We start from the raw sequence: 20,478 nt of genomic DNA, 5'->3' as shown, positions 1-20,478 counted from the left end.
AAAAAAAAAGATGGAAGGAAGATAGAATGAGGGAGAAAAACACCTCAGCATAAAAGAAACAGCAGAAAAAACTAAACGCATATGAAGAAATAAAACGCAGAAATAAATCCCAATTCGTTAATAAGATACATCAATTCTAAACATTTATTGCACCAAATAGCATTGCCTTAATATTTACAGAGCAGAACTTTCAGTATTGCCAGGAACAATTCAGAAATCCATTAGCAGATTTTTTAGAAAGATTTATTTTATTTATTTGAAAGACAGAGTTAGAGAGAGGTAGAGACAGAATCCGCTGGTTCATTGCCCAAACGGTGGCAATGGCTGGAGCTGAGCCAATCCGAAGCCAGGAGCCTGGAGCTTCTTCCAGGTCTCCCACATGGGTGCAGGGGCCCAAGCACTTGGGCCATCTACTGCAGCTTTCCCAGGTACATTAGCAGGGAGCTGAATCGGAAATGATGCAGCCTGGACTAGAACAGACACCCATATGGGATGCCGGCACTGCAGGCTGGAGTTTTAACCTGCTGCACCACAGCGCCGGCCCCAGGCAGGAGATTTTAACACATCTTTCTAAATAATTTATAGATTTATCAGACAAAATCATAGAAAGATAACAATAGCAATGGTCTTTGAATAGCATAGTAAACCAACATTTTAAAGATCACATATAGAAAATTATACTCAATAACTAAAGAGGGGCCACAGTTGTGGCACAGCGGGATAAGTCAATGCTTGTGGCACATGCATCCATATCCAGTCCCAGCTGCTCTGCTTCCAATCCAGCTTCCTGCAAATGGGAAGGCAGCAGAAGCAGCCCAACTACTTGGGCCCCTGACACCCATGTGGGAGACCCAGATGGAGTTCCAGGCTCCTGGCTTCAGGCTGGCCCAGACCTCGCTGTTGTGGCCATCTGGGGAGTGAACCAGCAGATGGAAGATATCTCTGTCTCTCCCTCTCTGTCACTCTATTTTTCAAATAAATAAAATTTAAATAATATACATTTTAAAGCACTTATGGAACATTTAAGAAACATGTTGAAAAGAGATGAAATTTAAAGAGCAGGAGAAGCTCAAAGCATATTTCAAATGCTCCTCCAGGGATCCAAACCTATTTTGTCTCAAGACAGGAGACCCTGTCCCTCCTGGTCCCTGATGGATCTGCAGAGTCTGGCCCAGAGGAGGATCCTCATATACACTCAACAGTGAATGGTGAGCAACTGACTCTCTGATGACGATGGCACAGGTCGGGTGAGCAGCTGGCAGGACAGACACTGGCAGTAACGGAGCCCTTTCCAACTGGGAAGGGACGAGAGGATAAGGTCTCTAGGGAGAAGCCGCACAAGAAAAAAGAGCAGAATCGTGACAGCCATCTTCACACCCAAAGCCAGCAGTTACAGAGAGGCAGAAGGTGTCCCAACGCAGGAACAGTGTTCTACCTGACACTGCTGGGAAGCGGGCTGGCTGATCGTCTCCAGCCCCTCCTCCCTCTGTGTGGGACCGAGGTCTGTCTGGGGTGTTGGGAGTCACAGCGCAGGGCCCAAGTGGTCTTCCCCATTCCAGCCTACCCAAGACATCCCTTCATCCCGCACTCCCAAGATACTCGATCCCCGAGAGACCCGTGCTAGGCCGCCGGTGCAGCAGGTGGAATCCTGGGCACCCCGTCGCCCCAGACACTGGATGCAGCACCCTTTCTGCCCCACACCAGCCTCTCCCCAGCAGAAATGAGCACACTCTGCCCCGGGGCTGACCGCTCTTCTTCCGCCTTCCATTTGTTTAGCCTGTGGTGAGGTAGGACAGAAGCACACACAACTGGCCACAGGGGAAATTCCTCCACCTTCTGGAAGAAGGAGAGCAAGCTCACCTTGACCTCCGCAGCAGGTGGCTGAGTCGGTGGCCTGGTGCTGGGGGCTTCTCCTGCGGCTGGTCGGTCATGCTGCTTTCATGTTGCTGGGCAGGTGGGAAGAGGCGACCTGGTTCTGCGGGGGCAAGGAGAAGGCACGGTCACATCTTTATCATCTCCTGGCTCACCATCAGCCACCCTCCTGCCCGAGAGCTGCTCCCGCCCACTCGCTTGTGCTGGGGAAGCCTGCAGCGTGCCAGACAAGGCACTGGGGAAGGCGACCATGAACATGAACCAGACAGAAACAGTCTGGGGGCAGGGGTGGGGAAGGGAGTGAGATTGATCTGTCACAGTGTTATCTGGTAGATGCCGATTTCCCCAGATTCGTTCAACAGCCTATAAGCGTTCTTCGAAAAGTTCATGACAAAATGGAATTTAAAAAATAAGTTTGTTTTGGTACCAAAAAAGTTGCAATCTATGAATAGTTTTCCCCTAATACACATTTTCCGCAGACTTCACACATGCATGGATTTCAGAAAAAAATCTGCGCTCAAATAAACTTATCCTTAATCCCGTTTCCACGAACTTTCTGAAGCACCCTCCTGCTTGCCCCACAGGGGAGGGGCGGCAGCTCACAAGGACTGTGACTCGGGGCTTCTCAGAGGAGCAATGACTGCTGGGAACTATCAGGATGAATACTTCCATGAGACACAATACAAGTGAAAGGCTAGAAAAAGGAAATATTCATACAAAGGATCAGCCCACTTTTTAATGATTGGATTCAACAGACCATTCTGTCCAATTGGCGTGAGAATCCCTAAGCGCTTACTCCTAGTTGCTGTGCCTATTTCATGGGCTTGCAGGCAGTCTGCAGGCAGTGCCGAGCCACAGGCTGTGGCTGAGTGGCTCTGCCGTGGTCAGCACTCATCCCGCACACAGCAACGCCTTCCTAAGGGGACTGCTGGGATCCTGGCTCAGAGAGGGAGGCTGCAAATAAAAATTATTTCCGCTTCCCTCTCTGGACTGCAAAATGTTAATACTGGGAGACTCCCAAAAAGAGAACCAGGGTAGGGAAGTGTAGTTCCAGGTGGGCTGCAGAAAGGGGACAGCACCAACTTGCTGTATTGAGGTGCCAGGGGACTTCCAAACATTTGTGGGAGACCGGCCTGTGGTGCGGTGGGTAAAGCTACTACCTGTGACACTTGCATTGCACATGGGCATTGGTTCAAGTTTTGGCTGCTCTTCTTCCGATCCAGATCCTTGCTAATGACCTGGTAAAGCCCAGAAGATGGCTCAAGTGCTTGGACCCCTATATCTGTGTGGGAGACCTGGATGAAGCTCCTGGCTCCTGGCTTCAGCTTGATCTAGCCCTGGGTGTTGCAGCCATTTGGGGAGTGAACCAGCAGATGGAAGAACTCTCTCTTTCTGTCTCTCCCTCTCTCTGTAACTCTGCCTTTCAAATAAATATGTATAATGAAAAAAATATATATATAATGTATGGATTTCACAATTCTTTTTTGCAGCAAAATAAACTTGTGCTTTTAAAATGAATATTTTTTGTTTATTTAAGAGCCAGAGAGGCAAAGAGAAAAATATAGACAGAGAGGGAGAGAGAGAGAGAAAGAAAGAGAGAAAACACTGTCACCCACTGGTTCACTCTTCAAATGCCGACAACAGCTGGGGCTGGGCCGAGGCTGAAGCCAGAAGCCCAGAATTCAAATCAGGTCTTGCACATGGGTGGTGGGGACCTAATTACTTGAGCCAGTGTCTCCCAGGGTCTGCATTAGCAGGGAGCTGGAGTCCGGAGCCAGGGATAGGAATCGAACTCAGGCTCTCCAAGATAGGGGGTGCAGGCGTCTGAACAGCTATGTTAAACACCTGTTCCTGCAAACTTACCTTTTAATTCCATTTCCCCATGAGCTTTCTGAAGTACCCGAGTAACAAAAGAGTGAGGCTCACAGAGAGTTGTCCCTGGATCCCTGTCCGCCCCCACCCTGAACTTCCCAACCCTACCTATGGCAACCCCGGCCGAAGCTGCCTCCCTGAATGAGAACAGTCATCTATTAACACGGACTGGGACATTTCAGAAAATAAATTATCTTCAAAATGTCAAGAGGGCTGCTGGTATTCATGCCTACTATTTAATGCTATAAAAATGATTTTTTTTTAAATTGAGAAATCTTTTGTCTCTGACAGCCAGCTCCAAAAAAAGCCCTTGAATACCTAGTGTCTTCACACTTGCAGGCAGCATTCAAAGTCATTTTCACCCATTTGAATGTTTAAGAGAAAGTGCTTGTTCCTCCCAACTCTCAGCTTTTAAGTAGTTCCTATTTTAAACTAGGAGAGCATAACTGCAGAAGAGCTTCACATTTCAAAGGCTTGTTTGTTTTGTGTGTGTGTGTGTTTTTTTTTAATGAAACATACATCCACTCTCACTCCTGCCTCACACTAAATCATCTGCAATTTTAGAGTTTGTTACTCATGAAATTCTAGCGAGAAGCCCATCCCGAACATTCCTATAGCAACGGAATGTTTTTGAGGCAATGCCTGTAATGTGACAAAGATTGTTATCATTATCTCTGAATGTTGGCGCAAAGCAGGTTATGGGGAGTAACTGTTTATGTACAAAGAAGTCACTGCAGGAACTGGCAATGCGAGCAACAGGCCGCTGCGAGGGCCCACGGCAGGCTGGGAAGCTGGCAGGTGCTTCACTCAGTTTCCCCCTTCACCCTCAATGTGGGGAAATGAGTCTCCCAAGCCCTTGGAACTGCTTGTCCAGTGGTGGAGAGCTAAGCTTAGTCAACCTCACGGCCAATGTTAATTGGCCATCGACTCTATGTCAGGTGCGTGGCTAGACTCCAGATGTCTTTTTCTTTCTTTCTTCTTTAAGATTTACTCATCTGTTTGAAAGGCAGAGTTACAAAGAGAAAGGGAGAAAAAACAGAGAGATCTTTCATCTGCTGATTCACTCCCCAAATGACCGTGTTGGCTAGGGCTGGGCCAGGCTGAAGCCAGGAGCCTGGAGCTTCTTCTGGAGTCTCCCACATGGGTGCAAGGACCCAAGCACTCGGGCCAAATTCTACTGCTTTCCCAGGTGCATTAGCAGGAGCTGGATCAGAAGTGGAGCAGCTGGGAAAAGGAAAGGGAATTAACTAACTCAATCCATCCATTCAACAAACCATTCATCCATCCAGTGTTGCCTGGATACCTGTGGTATGGCACAGCTGAGTGAGACCAATGTGTACCCTGCCTTCATGGAGCTTATAATCTAACGGGGAAAGTCAACATCGATAAATTAGAAGCAGGTAACTACAGCAGTGGTGTGTGGAGAAACACAGTGACAGCGGGCAGACTAGCATGGAAAAGGGTCGGCTTTCCCAAGGAACGAGCCTTTACTCTGAGCTCCGGGAATAAATGAGCAGAGCAAAGTCAGGGGGCAGGAGGGACAAGACAGAGAGGGAGCTGCCCACACAATGACGGCCTGTGCAAAGGTCCTGGATGGGAAGCAGTGTGGCTCGCCCCAGCTGTGACAGGAGGCCCTGAAGGAGGATCGCACTGGTTCCTGACCTTATACCATGCCCCAGCCAATGTGGTACCCAAGATGGGCCTTAGAGATGGGAAGAGTTTCCAAGAAAGCACCCAAGACACGACCTTGGCCAAATCAGGCGCATGATGTGCAGATCTGCTGAATTTGCCCTCATATGCTGAGCCGCCAGGAGGCATCCAAAACAAGGGTCACCTTGCATCCACGTCTCAGGGTTCTTAGCTACTTTTTTCTGCAACAGTGGAACCTTGGTTAAATTCGATTTGGCCGGTGGTCAATGCTCCTGAAAGACCGGCAGTGAGCATGGGTTTGGGGATGTGGAGGAAGATTCTGTGAATAAAGCTACTGCTGGAGAAGCCTCTTGGAAGGTGTCACTTGTAGGAAGGTCACACAATCTCATGCACAGAACAAGAGCTTGGCCCTAAGCAGATCTGGGCTCATGTGGCCTCCCCTTGCACCGGCTGCACGACTTCATTCTTCTACAAATGGGGTAAGCAATACCTTGTTTGCAGGCGTATCAGGAAGCTCAGAGAATGGAGGTCCCACACAGACCTGACAGGCCCTGGATAGGTGGCAGCCATTACTAGTGCTTGGGGATGCTCACACCCCTCCCTCCACGTGACAGTCAACAGGAGTCCTGATGACTCAGCATTTCTCAGCCTGTGCCCTCAAGGGTCCCAGCCCAATCCAGAAACCATCTGGAGGACTCAGGGCCAGAAGCCAGCACAGGACATCAGATGGCAGAGGGGGTGGGACAGCAGACACACCTCCAAGGCCGGATGTAGGCCAGGCATGGCATTGGGGTGGCACAAATGGTACCACTAACACTTACAACACTCACTGCTGGGATCACCCTTTTACAAGTAAGGAAACTGAGGCCCAATAACCCGCCCACGACCACAAAAGTAAGTGGTGCAGCCAGGGCTTGCAGCACCCAAACCTCTCTCAACCTCACCCCTACACTGCTTATGGGCATGGAAATCTAGTCTTCTTTCCACGCGGCCAACAGGAAATAACCCTGGAAGCTTGTGCAAATTTCCAAGGACCTACGGGGCAAGTGCCACCCTGCCACTACCCCACTGTCCGAGCCTCACTTTCCCTTGTGCATAACGGCGATGCCAAGTGAGGCCACACATACCCCACTGCACTGTGGGGAGAGAAGGCGAAATGAAGATTGAAGAGTCTTGAGGAGGGAAAACTTCAATATACAGACGGGGCACTTTAAAGGGGCATCCAGGAGCCCACGTCCAAGGGGACGGCTCCTCTGGGCCACGAGGCCATGGAGTCCCAGCTCACTTTGCAGCAGAGCGGGCAGGGGCTCCAGCCCCAAGAAGGTGGGGGGTGGGCGGGGCCCAGGATGCAAACCCCAGGGCTTCTGCGAAGGGAAGTGGTGCCAAATGAAGGGTGAGCCTTCCCTCCATGCCACCTACAGCACATCAGAAATTGGCAGATTTTTTAAAAAGGAAAAAAAAAAAACTGAGGCTAGTGGGGTGGAGTAGAGACCCGGATGGAGCTCCTGGCTCCTGGCTTCAGCCTGGCCCATTCCTGGCTGTTGTGCCCATTTGGGGAATGAACCAGGAGGAGGATATAAATGTGAAACAGGATCTGGAGCCCCCAAGACACTTGGGGGCTTGCTGCAACCAGAGGTGCGAGCCCACGGCCGCTTTAGGGACCGCCCAGCTCATGAATGAGTTCTCTGCATAGTTGACGAAGCAGACTGAATTTTTCAAAAGAAGCTGGGAAGCGTTTCAGATGTGAGGAAAACTCCTAAACTCATCCAACTCTCTCTTCTTCTGATGCCCTAACTCTCCCCAGAGAAGGCTGAAGGGAGGGGGGGAGATTTATCCTGTCCCGGAGGAGAGAGTTCCTGCCCAGACCATTAGGAAATACAGGTCGATCTGCACACATCTGCTCGTTCCAGAACATCTGGGCCTTTCACATCAAAATAAGCAGCTCCAGTGCTGACAGCATGTCGGACGGACTCAGCCCAGGTAGGCTCAGAAGGCAACCTGCTGTCTCCTCTCCCCTCCTGCCCCTTGCTCATGGTCCCAACCAGCTTGCCTTTCAGGGCCTCGGACACTCGAGTTTGCTCCTACCCCTGGGCCTTTGCACATGCTGGTCCCCCATGCCTCGGATGCTCTGTCCCCAGCTCTCCCTCACTGTCCATGCCTCATTCAAGTTGTAGCTTCAGTGAGGTACCTCCAGAATCTCAGTGCAGCAGCACCCATCACAGTTGCGATTAATCATGTGATGGATGTGTTACATCTCCCCGGTACCCTGTGTCTCTATCAGCCAATGTGTTTTTCTTACTATTGTGTCTGCTGGCCTAGCCCAGCAGGTCTCTATCCTGATTGCACGCCTGGGGAGCTTCAACAACTACAGATGCCTGGGTCACATCACAAACCTATTAAGCAAGAGTAAAGCTCATCAGGTGGTATAAGGCGTGGCCAAGGCTGTGAATTCCCAATTTAAAGAAGACGCCCGGCCCTCCTAGAGCAATCTTGGTGGCTCCGAGAGTTACAGGAAGACCTTGCTCCCTCTGCTTGTGCATACGATGTATCGTTTCAATGTTGGTCTCCACCCTAGAGATCAATTTTGAGGATGTTCCAGAAGAGAGATTTTGGACAAATCCTCATTGTCAGAGCCCTCCTCCAGCACTCTGTGTCCTCTGACCCTGGCTTATCACCTTCCTCCTCAGAGCCACAGGGCAACGCTGATGTGCTCCCGAGACACACTGGAATACCGCCCGTGAAATCCCCTAATTCTCTCTTGTTTATTTATTTGACAGGCAAAGACACACACACACACACACACACACACACACAGAGTTTCACTCTCCCAAATGCCTGCAACAGCTTGGACTGGGCCAGAGCAGGAGCCAGGAGCCCAGAACTCAGCCCAGGTCTCCCAAGGGGGTGGCAGGGACCCAATCACTGGGGCCATCACTGCTGCCTCTCGAGGTCTGCATTAGTGGGAAGCTGGAGCCAGGAGCCTGGGCTGGGACTGGAACCCAGGCACCTGGATGTGGGATGCTGGTATCCTAACTGCTAGCCTAAATGCCCACTCCTGGAAATCTCCTAATTTTAATTAAAATAGGCCCAGCTATACCATGAAATATAATGCAGTACTGCACAAAACTGCACATTAAATTTTATTAAAATACGAGGGTTCAAAGCCAGTTTGGGCTAGGCCAAGCCCTCCAGGTCAGCCCCAGGCAGACAGGGAGAAAGGAAGTAAATCACCCATGGTAGCAAGGGTGTGCAGAAACTGGAACCCCTAGGCGTTGCCATAAAACTGGGAAATGGTGCAGCCATTGTGAAAACCTTTTCTCCAAAAGGGTAATAGAATGACTAGGGGGCCAGTGACTCTGCTCCTGGCTATACGTACCCCAGAGAAGTGAAAAACAGGCATTTAAATAAACCTTACTCACAAATGTACCTGGCAGCATTATTCACAACTATCAAAAAGGTAGAAACAGCCTAAATGTCCACTAGCTGATGAACGGATAAACACATTTGGTTAATATATATAATGGAATATTACTCAGCTATGAAAAGGAATTAAATACTGATGTATGCAACAACATGGATGAACTTTGAAGACATTATGCTAAGTAAAGAAATCAAACACAAAAAATCCTACAGAAGGGTGCTTCAAACAATTTGTGGGAAATTAATTTCTTAAAAAGGATTTATTTATTTGTTTGAAAGGCAGAGTTGCACAGAGGCAGAGGCAGAAGCAGAGAAAGAGAGAGAAGGATCTTCCAACTGCTGATTCACTCCCCAGTTGGCTGCAATGGCTGGAGCTGGGCCAGTCAGAAGCCAAGAGCCACGTGTCAAGAGCCAGGAGCGTCTGGGTCTCCCTGCAGGTGCAGGGGCCCAAGGACTTGGGCCATCTCCTACTGCTTTCCCAGGCCATTAGCAGGAAGCTGGATGGGAAGTGGAACAGCCAGGACTCAAACTGACGCCCATATGGGATGCTGGCCCTGCAGACAGAGGCTTAACCTACTATGCCACAGTGCTGACCCCAGGAAAATGGAATTAAAACTTAATTTAGGGGCAGAGAAACTCTGAAATCAGGTCATAGTTTTTTCATAATACACAGATTCCATGAATTTTTGCCAGACCCTTCCCATGTATGAATTTATAAAAGTTTTTGTACCAAAATAAGCATTTTTTTAAAAAAGTCTTTTACTTATTTTAATGGCAGAGTGACACAGAGAGAGTGAAACAAAGAGAGATCTTCCATCTGCTGGTTCACTCCCCAAATGGCTGCAACAGGGGTGTGAGCCAGGCCAAGATCAGGAGCCTGGAGCTCCATCCTGGACTCTCACGTGGGCAGCAGGGGTCCACCTTGGGTCATCATCCACTGCTTCCAGGTGCGTTAGCATTGAGCCGCATCGGAAGCCAGAGCAGCTGGGACACAAACTAGCTCTCCGATACAGGATGCTGGCATTGTAGGCGGTGCCTTCACCCGCTGTAATACAACACTGGCCCCAATAAACACTGGCCCCCCCCAAAAAATAATTCCATTTTCTACAAACTGTTTGAAGTCCCCTCAGATTATAGGATTTATTTATTTATTTATTTATTTATTTTTTAGCATCCAGCAAGGTAGGTCCACTGAGACAGGAAGCAGATTCGTTGCCAGGAAGAGGAAAGTGGGAGTGACTGCTTCTTGGGCATGGGGTTTCCTTTTGAGGCAATGAACACACCTGGGAACCAGACAGAGGTGAGGCTGCAGAACACCGTGAATGCACTAAATGCTACCCACTTGTATTCTTTTAAATGGCCAGTGGCTAACTCCATGTTATGTGAGTTTTACTCCCATTGCAAAGAAATGAGCGAAGCGCCACCATGAGGGACTCTGACTCAGGTGTAGGCTGGCTCGGGACCTGCTTTTTTTTCACCCTGGGTGTCTCCAAGACAAATGGCCCCCTGACACCACCTGGCAGGCAGGGCAGACCTGTGCAGACTACGCCGGACGAATCAGTAACAACGGCGGCTACTTACTGAGTGCCAAGTGTGTGCCAGGCACTGGGCTTGGTGCTTGCAGACAGATGCTCTCAGAACCACGCCGCGAGGGAGGGATGAGCTCTGTCTTATCTTACAGACGGGAGATGGAAGCTCAGAGAGGCCAAGCAAATAGGCCAGGGCACACAGCCGATGAACAACAGATCCAAGCCGGTATCTGTGTGACGCCACAAACCACCTTTTTCCGCCATTATCTTACATTATGGTATTGTGTCCTTCAACCAGCTCTTCCAGGTGGCAGAAATGTCACTGCTGTGACAATCCAAAAACAATCCAAACCCCAAATCCAAAAATCCGAATCCCAAAATCTGAAATCTGGAATGACTTGGATGGTGACAGGGTGCCATCAGTGGACAACTCCACACCATGAAACTGTTTCACACCCTGAATTATTAAAATATTGTCTAGAATTACCTTCCGCCTGTGTATAAGGTGAATGACTTGCAAATGAATTCTGTGTTCCGACTGAGGTCTTGCCCCCATGCTATCTCGTTGTGTGTGTGAAAACAGTCCAAAATCAAAAAGAATCCCAAATCCCAAGCATTTGGATAAGGGACGCACAAGTTGTATGAGCAGTCTTCAAAAAAGTTCATGAACAATGGAATTTAATAATTTTCTTAGGTTCAAAAATTCTGACATCTAGGCATGGTTTCTTATAACACACGTTTTCCATGGACTTTCTGAAGCCCCATTGTGTGCACTGTGCCCTTTATCTCAGACCGTCTTCTTTCAAGTGTGGTCTTCAGTCCAGTAGCTCAGTAGCCCCTGGGAGTTCATGCAGATTCTCACCCTGAGTTTGTTGAATCACACCCTGCTATCCCCAGATAACTCGTGTGAGAGGATCAGGTTCTACACCTGCACTGTCCACTAGGGCCACCAATAGCCACAGTGGCTCTCTAAATTAAAACCAAGTACACTTGCGGCTCACTAGGCTAATCCTCCGCCTGTGGCGCCGGCACACCAGGTTCTAGTCCTGGTTGGGGCGCCGGATTCTGTCCCGGTTGCTCTTCTTCCAGTTCAGCTCTCTGCTGTGGCCCAGGAAGGCAGTGGAGGATGGCCCAAGTGCTTGGGCCCCTGCACATGTATGGGAGACCGGGAGGAAGCACCTGGCTCCTGGCTTCGGATCGGCACAGCGCCGGCCACGGCGGCCATTTAGGGGGTGAACCAATGGAAGGAAGACCTTTCTCTCTGTCTCTCTCTCTCACTGTCTAACTCTACCTGTCAAATAAATAAATAAATAAAATTAAAAAAAAAAAAACAAGTACACTTGACACCTCAGCTCTTCCGTTACAGTGGCCACAGGTGCACACGCTCCCTGGCCACGTGTGGCTGGTGGCTGCCACGCTGGCCCACACAGAATGGATGCTCTCATCAGTGCAGAGTTCTGTAGGACAGGGCTCTGCAGGGCGGGGCAGCTCCGTCTCAGCACTGCCAACACCCAGGAAGAGCTCTCTGCTGTGGGCAGGGCTTTCTGCACATGGCGGAGCAGCAGGGTCTCCCACTGGGAGTGGTCTGGCCCCTCACAGGCCCTTGGCAGGGTCTGGAGACATTTTTGGTTGTCACAACTGGAGGTGCTGTTACCATCGACTGAGTGGAGGCCAGAGATGCTCCTAAACACCGTGAAAAGCACAGGACAGTCCCCCACAACACAGAAGTAGGTGGCCCAAACGTCGCTGGTTTGAGAAACTGAAGAGTTCTCCAGAAAGCATGGGCAGGCTCAGTAAAACCTGCAGCAGGAGGCCAGTGAGATGAAGTGCCTTCCCCTTCGCCAAGTCCAGAACCCTGAGGGGCCGGTGTCCGAATTATAAGGTGTCTGTTGTTGCCATGAAAGCAGAATAAGAAGCCTTGGTTTCCAGAATGATCCATGAACTCATTGCTTAAAGTCCCTACTTCCCCTACTTTTCAAGTCCCAAGGGCTAGGAAAGGAAGAAGCTCATGCTTGGCATTCATGTCCGGAACACAACCTGCTGCTGGTTAGATTTAGTCAGGGGCTGGCACTGTGGCACAGCAGGTTAACGCCCTGGCCTGAAGCATCGCATCCCACATGGGCGTCGGTTCTAGTCCCGGCTGCTCCTCTTCCTATCCAGCTCTCTGCTATGGAAGCAGTGGAAGATGGCCCCAGTCCTTGGGCCCCTGCCCCCACGTGGGAAACCTGGAGGAACTCCTGGCTCCTGGCTTCAGATAGGCACAGCTCTGGCCGTTGCGGCCAACTGGGGAGTGACCCAGCGGATGGAGGACCTCTCTTTCTCTCTCTCTGCCTCTTCTCTCTTTGTGTAACTCTGACTTTCAAATAAATAAATAAATCTTTAAAAAAAATTAGTCATTTGTTCATCCACCCACTTATGTCAAAGTGTTTGTTGAGCACCTGCTATGTGCCGGGTACTCTTTGGGTGTTGAAAACGCAGCTGTAAATCAAACAAACAAAAGGTTTCTGCCCTTGTGGTTCTGGGAGTCTGGCAGGGAGAGCAACAGCACACAAGTAAACAAATATAAAGATGTCTTGAAAAGTTGTGGAAGAATGGAATTAAAAGATAAGTTTATTTTGGTGCAAAAAAAAAATTTGAAATCCAGGCAAAAATTCATGCATGACTTTTTCATAATATGCATTTTCCGTGAGCCACTTGAAGACCCCTGCTCCCAAACGGCTTCCTGCTAATGAGCACCCTGGGAGGCAAAAGGTTGGGGCTCAAGGACTTGGGGTTCCTGTTATCTGCATGAGAGACCTGGACTGAGCTCTGTACTCCTAGCGGGTCTAGCCCCAACTGCTGTGGGCTTTGGGGGATGGGAAAGATTGTCCCACTTTCAAACAACAACAATAATAAACCCTTGTCTACCCTTAGCTTGCAGCATTAACCCTGGGGGCAGCACCCGCTGCTTGTCTCCAGGCTGGCGAGCACGCCCTGTCAACTCTGGTGAATGAGACGGTGAGAAAAAGGGCAGGGCTGGATGAGCACAGAGGGGAACCGGAAGAAGGATCAGCCTTCAGCCAGGGCTTCCTTCCAGTTCCGACTTCCTCCTTCCACTAGACAGGCATCCAAGACAAAAAGCAGGCAGTGTAGGTCAGGGGCCTGGACATCTACTCTGGACTCCGAGATCGTCTGGGCCTCTGCACCTCGGAATGGCTTCAGCTCAGAGACATCTGAGGCAGAGAGGAGACCTGGTAGCAGTAGCTGCAAATATGAGGCTCCCATATTCGTACTATTCACGATACAAGGCATTAACAGGCATCTTCAAAGACCTAGAACTTCAAAATACGAAGATGCCTAGGCTCTGTGGTCCCCAGAACTCTGGTGACAGGAACTCAATTCAACTATCCCACCTGGGTAATAGGGACCCAAGGACTTAAGTCATCTTCTGCTGCCTCCCAGGGTGGACACTGGCAAGAAGCTGGAATACGAAGCAGAGCTGGGACTTGAACCCATATACTCCAATATGGGATGGGGGCATCACAAGCAACTTAACTTCTGGATCAAATGCCTGCCCATGTCCACAAGTATTTTAAAGCCCCCTCCCATAACTTGCAGCCAAAGTCAGAACCCTAGGTAGGGGCAGGCATTGTGGTGCAGCAGGTTCAGTTCATGGAGTTCCGGGTCCTGGCTTCAGCCTGACCCAGCCCTGACTAGTGTGGGCATCTAGGGATAAACCAGTGGGTGGAAGATCTCTCTTGTCTCTCTCAAATAGATGAAAACAAATAATCATAACAATAATGACAAACGCTGGCTAGTGCCAGTAAAGGAAAGAGCATTAGCAAGTTCACAGCTGTGTGTTTTGTGTGCGCCCCTACTCACAAGACCGTGTGCTTCGAAGCGTGGCTCTACCTGGACTGCAGTTTCTTCATCAGCTGAGCCCCCGGTTTCACAACAAGAAGCCAAGCTCACCAGGCACTTTCACACATCCATACTTATGCTGGGGCAGAGGTCTTAACAGGCCTCGGAAAATACAGCTCATGCGTCCCGAAGAGCACCTGTTGAGCACCGTTACACACCAGGCATTTGCTGCCAGTGACTGGCGCACAATAGTGAGCAAAGACAAAACACCCTGGTCTCACAGTGACTTCGTTTTAATATGGAGAAAGAGAATAAAAATAAAGAACTGGAATTAAATAGTATGTTAGATGGTTAGAGATGCTATGGAAAAAATAAAGCATGAGATGGGGTGGAGTCAGGGAGGGCCTCCCTAAGATGGTGACACCTGAGCAAAGACCCAAGGGAGGTGAGCAAATGGTGGGGAGATGTGGGGGACGGAGCACCCAGGAAGAGAGGCCAGCAGGGGCCTGCAATGGGCAGACCCCTGATGTGATAGAAGAGCTAGAAGAATTTGGTGGTGTGGCAGGGATAGTGTGATGGAGGCAAGTGGCAGGAAATGAGGTCAGAGGAATTCTAAGGCGGATTTAAAAATAACAAAACAGAGAAACACAGACACACCAGAGTGGGCTGGTCACACAGGGTACTCAGGAAAGGCCTGGGCAAGAGGGCGTCACTTGAGCTGAGACCTGAATGAGCCGCAAGATCTGAGATGTTCAAAGCCATGATGGAAGCTAACGCAATGGTCCAGAGGTAGGGATGAGCTTTGCGTGGCAGGTGCACAGGAGTCCCCCATCATGTGGGTAATGGTTCTCCACCTGCAGTGACTCTGCCCTCTGGGGAATGCTGCACAGGACAGCCCCTCTCAACAGAGAATGGTCTGGATCACTTCTCGGCCTTCTGGCTAAGATCAAGTGTGAGAATGGTCTGGCCCTGGGGCAGGACCTTGAAAGCTACTGAGAAGCCTGAGGACTCACTAATGCCCGTGCTAGCAGAGTATCATCCTTACACGTGGCACCTCCATGACATGCAGCTACGAGATGACAGGGCGGGTGCCAGAGACGAGAGGGGAGCTGTGCTAAGGTCACCCCAGCCTGATGTGATCTCTCCAGGAGCCCTTCAAACAGAGGCGAAGGCGCTCAAACACAGAGAGGCCGCGGAGGCTGACTTCCGGCAGAGCGATGCCTCTGAGAGCCATCCTCCAGCAGCCGAAGTCCTTGAGGAGTCAAGCGGGCCCTGGTCTGGGGAGAGCACAGCCTGACACGGTGAAGAGGCCGAGGGCTGGAGAATGCTGAAGTCTGGTGACTGCAAGTGAACAGGCTGAAGCCAGTTTGTGGATAGCTCACAGCTCAAGAAGGAAATCCCAGGGCCGAATTGTGCGCAGCCGCCTATGACACCGCCATCCCATATTGGAACATCAAGTTTGAGTCCCGGTTGCTCCACTTCCAATCCAGCTCCCTGCTAATGAGCCTGGGAAAGCAGTGGAGGATGGCCCAAGTGCTTGGGCCCCTGTACCCATGTGGGAGACCTCGAAGAACCTTCCGGCTCCTGACTTCAGCCTGGCCCAACCCTGGCCATTGTGGCCCTTTGGGGAGTGAACCAGTGGATGCAAGTTTCTCTCTGTCTCTCTCTCCATCTCCCCACTACCCTGTAACTTTGCCTTTCAAATCAATAAATACATCTTAAAAAAATAAAGAGTTGAATCACTCGGGGAAACCCAACTCTGGGCAGAAGGAGAGGGACTTAAATTGGGGCGCCAGGGGAGAAGCCCACCAAAGCCTGTCACGCAGCACCTGTAAGATGCAAACGAGGAGCGGAAAGAGGCCCAAGCATGCCTCCCACCCTCGGCCCCACTGGAAGCCTTGATGCACGCGGAGAGGCTGGACCTGCCTCAGGGGGAGGAGACTCTAGTTGAGTTCTCATCATGTGGGAATGAGAAACACAGCTCAGTGCAGAAGCAGGCCAGGATCCTGCCAGGATCACCACTCAGAGACACTTTTTTAATGTGGTGAAGGGGTGGGGCTGCACCGTGGTGACTGTGTTCCCACAAAATTCCTGATGGCACTTACAGGCCCGTGTCTGCGAGTTTCTAGGTAGGCAGACACCGCTGATACACTGGCGGCCAGGCCCAGCTTCCTCCTCCGTGTTTTTAAATAGCACTGATTCTTTGGGGCTGGCATTGTAGCACAGCAGGTTAAGCCACCGCCTGTGATGCCAGTATCCTATATCAGCCACGGTTTGAACCCCAGCTGCTCTGCTTCAGGTCCAGCTCCTTGCTAATTCAGCCAGGAAAGAAGCAGAAGATGGTCTAAGCACTTGGGCCCCTGCCATCCTGGATGGAGTTCCAGGCTCCTGGCTTCAGCCTGGCCCAGCCCTGGCAGCTACAGCCATCTGGGGAGTGAACCACTGGATAGAAGAGGAGTCTCCCTCTAACTCAGCCTTCCAAATAAAATAATCTTTTTTAAAAAACTGATTCTTCTCCACCTATAAAACATATTCAACATTTTAGAAAAAAATACAAAATAATAAAAAAAAAAAAACCAGGGCTGTGACTGTGGCTTAGCAGGTTAAAGCCATGCCCTGCAGTGTTGGCATCCCATATAGGTGCTGGTTCAAGTCCTGGCTGCTCTACTTCTGATCCAGCTCCCTGCTAATCTGCTTGGTAAGGCAGCAGAAGATGGTTCAAGTGCTTGGGCCCCTGCACCCACGTGGGAGACCCAGAAAAAGCTCCTGGCTCCTGGATTTGGCCTGGCCCAGCTCTGGCTGTTGCTGCCTTTGGGGAGTTTACCAGCAGATGGAAGAACTCTCTCTCTGTCTCTGTCTCTCCCTCTCTCTTTCTGTAACTCAGCATTTAAAAAAAAAAAAAAAAGGAGAAAAACCACTGATAATAATCTTTCCACTTGGTGAGATTTTTTTTGGCTAAACTTTCAAGACATATATTTGAGATCCTGTTGCAAATATAATTTTGTACCCTGCATGTAGCATAAACATGTTGTCATGTTGTTAAAAGCTCTTTGTGAACATTAGTTTAGCCACTGAGTAATAATTCCCTGAGAATGGAGGTATATTCCCGAGTGCTGTAGGGAGCAGACGCCCACTTGGCCTTGAGACTTACTTCTTCTATAGGGACTGTGGAGCCACCCCCAGTGCTGAGAACAGCAAAGTCCCATTTGCTGAGCACTTCCTACTGCGGCCAGGCACTGCGCCCCCACACGCTGGGTGGCTGTGGGACCGTCGCACGCAGAATGTGCTCCCTTTCCTTGGACTCAGGACTTGCGCATTCCACTGGGCAGAGGGTTAGCGCTTGCTCCTGTCACAAAGAAACAGAGACAAACCCTCCCCTCCAACTGAGAGGAAGCTCTAGGCGCTAGTTAGGCACAGGAATGGAGGAAGTGTGCGGTAGGGCCAGGGAAGCAGAGGCAACGTGGACAACTGGAAGGTTCCAGAACGGCCCTCAGGGCTCTTGTAGAGACTCATGCAAGGTGCCTGGATCCCTAACCTACCGTGTGGAGGGAAGCCATTCCCAATCAGGAATACCCACGTCTGACTGCAACAAGGGGAAGAAACAAGCTTCTTTCATGTTAAACTCCTGATATTTGGGAGATGAGTATAGTAGCTAATGTTGCCTTAACCAATGCAAGATACAAATTTGATTTTTTTCAAAAAAGGTATGGATTGGATAGACCTACAAAGGTACTTTTAAAAGTTCATGGGAAAAGAAACATCTTTTAATTTAATGTTTTCATGAACCTTTGGAAGTACCCTCACATATATCATAAGCAGGAAACCTCTCCTACATCCGAAAGGAGGTAAATTCAGGATCAAATGTGATGGTGGAGAGTTCAGCCTGCTAGCTCTTGAATTGAGATAAGCTAAAAATGTCAACAGACTTAACAGGGGTTGAGATCAATTCATGAGCACAGCCCATTTCAGACAGACAACATCTGGGCATGTTAACAAGATAAAAATGAAAAGTTCATTTTTACAAAAAGGTGTAATCTCCAACAAAGAAAACAAGTGAATATCACTCATGTTAGAGATGGGGGCCACTTTATGGAAAACACACAGAATATGGAAAAGCAGAAACTGAAGATACAGGTACAAGATACCTGAGCCTGGAGCAGGCTCTAATACTATGAGAGCCATCAGTCCAGCAGAATGGTCAAGAGACTCATGACCCAGAGATACCAGAGCAATGGAGGGCAGGATCAGTGAGGCTGAAAAGAGGGGAGACTCTACGAAATCTGGAGCCAAAGAGTTGAACCCCTCCTTGGGCAGCTCATGAGGCAGCCAGGTATCTACTCTCTCAAGCAAGAAAAGTGGGATATCCTTCTCTGGAAAAACTGAATGGGCCCAAAGAGAAGATGAGATCCAAGAATACTAGAACCAATTTAGTAAAATAGTACGGAAAATTCCAGTTGACAGCTCTATAATAGGTGTAAGGAGCAACCAGGTCAGACTTGAGATGAGTTGAGGATTCTGGCAGAAAATATCCAACTGGCTCGAGAGTTCAAGAGAAAAAAGTGAGGATATGATATAGTATATGGTAGATGGAGAAAAAGAAAAAGAAAGGAAGGAACAAAGGAAGGATGAAGGAAGGAAGAAAAAGAGAGAGAGAGAGAGAGAGAGAGAAAGAAAGAAAGAAAGAAAGAAAGAAAGAAAGAAAGAAAGAAAGAAAGAAAGAAAGAAAGAAAGAAAGAAAGAAAGAAAAGAAAGAAAGGCAAGGCAGAAAGGCAATGAGAAACTCCTGGAAAAACAAAAGACCGTAAAGAAAGTATTCACAATATATTTCTTGGCTCCAAAGAAAATAACACAGCAGGCATCAGAGTCACACTTAAATGCACTCAACATCAGGTAAGTAAGTAAATGAACAAGTCCATCGGGTATTGGAGCACTTGCATACATTGTGTGAGAGGCAGGGATTGTGGCAAACTAGAACAGGCGTGCCTACACTAAAGGGACAGCCTCCAGCAGTGTTACCACCTGGGAAGTTGGACTTGAATGTACTATATCTTCCAATTTTTAAAAACAAAACCCTAAACTCCAAAGTTTTAAAAATTTAAACCAAATTTAAGGCTAACAACCTTAAAAATCAGTAGGCAAATCAAACAAGTAGGTTCAGCCGTGGACTGACTACATACAGCGTGGTAGGTTGACTGGCAGCTACAAAATAAAATTGTAAATGCTCTCAGTGTTAAGAATGTAAAAGAAGAGAGAGATAACAGACGTTAGAAAGAGGAAGGCAGGCTAGGTAAGGATGCTATCATCATCATCATCTTACTGAACAGGGCCACAAGAGGTACGGTTGCTAAGGAACAAGAAATTTGACAGCAATACTCTTACTTATAAGGTAACCAAATAGAGGAACTATAAATAATGATATAACTATGCTGTAAGGATGTGGGCAGTGCCAGTGAGCTACATCATCATCTATCATTACAGGAAGTCTGTAGATAATTTCTACGATAGGAATAAACTTAAAGCACATTATTCCAAATATGGAGGCAAATGTCAGAAAAAAATCATCCAAGAGTTAAAAGTGTTTGCCTCAAAGGAATGGGAATGATTAAAAAGGGAAGGGACCAAGAGACTACTGTTTTTATTATTAATTCTTCTGAACCCCTCGCCCCCAACAACAAAAAATTATTGTCAAGAAAAAATCAATGCATGGAGTTGCCTACTGGGACAGATAACTCAGCCTGGGGGCTCTGGGTAAGACACCATGGATGACACTCAAAAGAGTTCAAAGACAGGTAATTTAATGAATGGGTCAGTTAGGCGTGTGGGGAGGCTTTAGGCAACAGGCAATACATAGGGCAACACCTACAGATGAGGACCAAGCAGGAAACACCTACCACCCCTGAGTCTGAAGGGCAAGTGGAAGAAGGAACAGTGACGGGAGCCCACTGTGTGAGAAGGACTGGGGGAGGGCACAGCTGTAAAAGACAGCTCTTGCCAGAAATCGGTGGAAGCAGCCAGGGAGCCGGGGGATTAACACTCCAACCTTGCTTTCCTCCTGTTCTTAGCTTGCCTGCTGGCTCCCCGAGTTGGTCAAACCCAACTGTGCCCAGAAGGTAAAGTGAAGGAGCCCAGCTGACACACTCCCCAGGGGACAGCACTCACCCAGGCTACACAGCAGGGCAGGGGACAGAGCGGGCAGAGGAGGCAAGTGGAGACTCACCAGCACATACTCCCAGACCTCCACTACGAAGCTCTCCCATCACCTGTGTGACAGTGAAGGACGCCTTAGGCAAAGCTC

General features: G+C 49.2%; 1 protein-coding gene across 19 annotated transcripts in view; it reads right to left on the bottom strand.

The window, feature by feature from the left end:
* Positions 1 to 20,478, bottom strand: part of TRERF1 (transcriptional regulating factor 1) — a 227,767-nt gene that overhangs the window by 72,198 nt on the left and 135,091 nt on the right. For all 19 annotated transcript variants that reach the window (XM_051855691.3, XM_089333956.1, XM_051855693.3 and 16 more), the window contains one exon: positions 1,861 to 1,975. The gene's annotated coding sequence lies outside the window, so the exon portion shown is untranslated. The remainder of the gene's footprint in view (positions 1 to 1,860; positions 1,976 to 20,478) is intronic.

This window comes from Oryctolagus cuniculus, chromosome 5, assembly GCF_051225735.1.
Source record: "Oryctolagus cuniculus isolate XC-2025 breed Fujian yellow rabbit chromosome 5, ASM5122573v1, whole genome shotgun sequence".
NCBI lineage: Eukaryota > Metazoa > Chordata > Mammalia > Lagomorpha > Leporidae > Oryctolagus > Oryctolagus cuniculus.
Note: the sequence above shows the minus strand (reverse complement) of the source record. Positions and strands in the feature narration are given on the sequence as shown.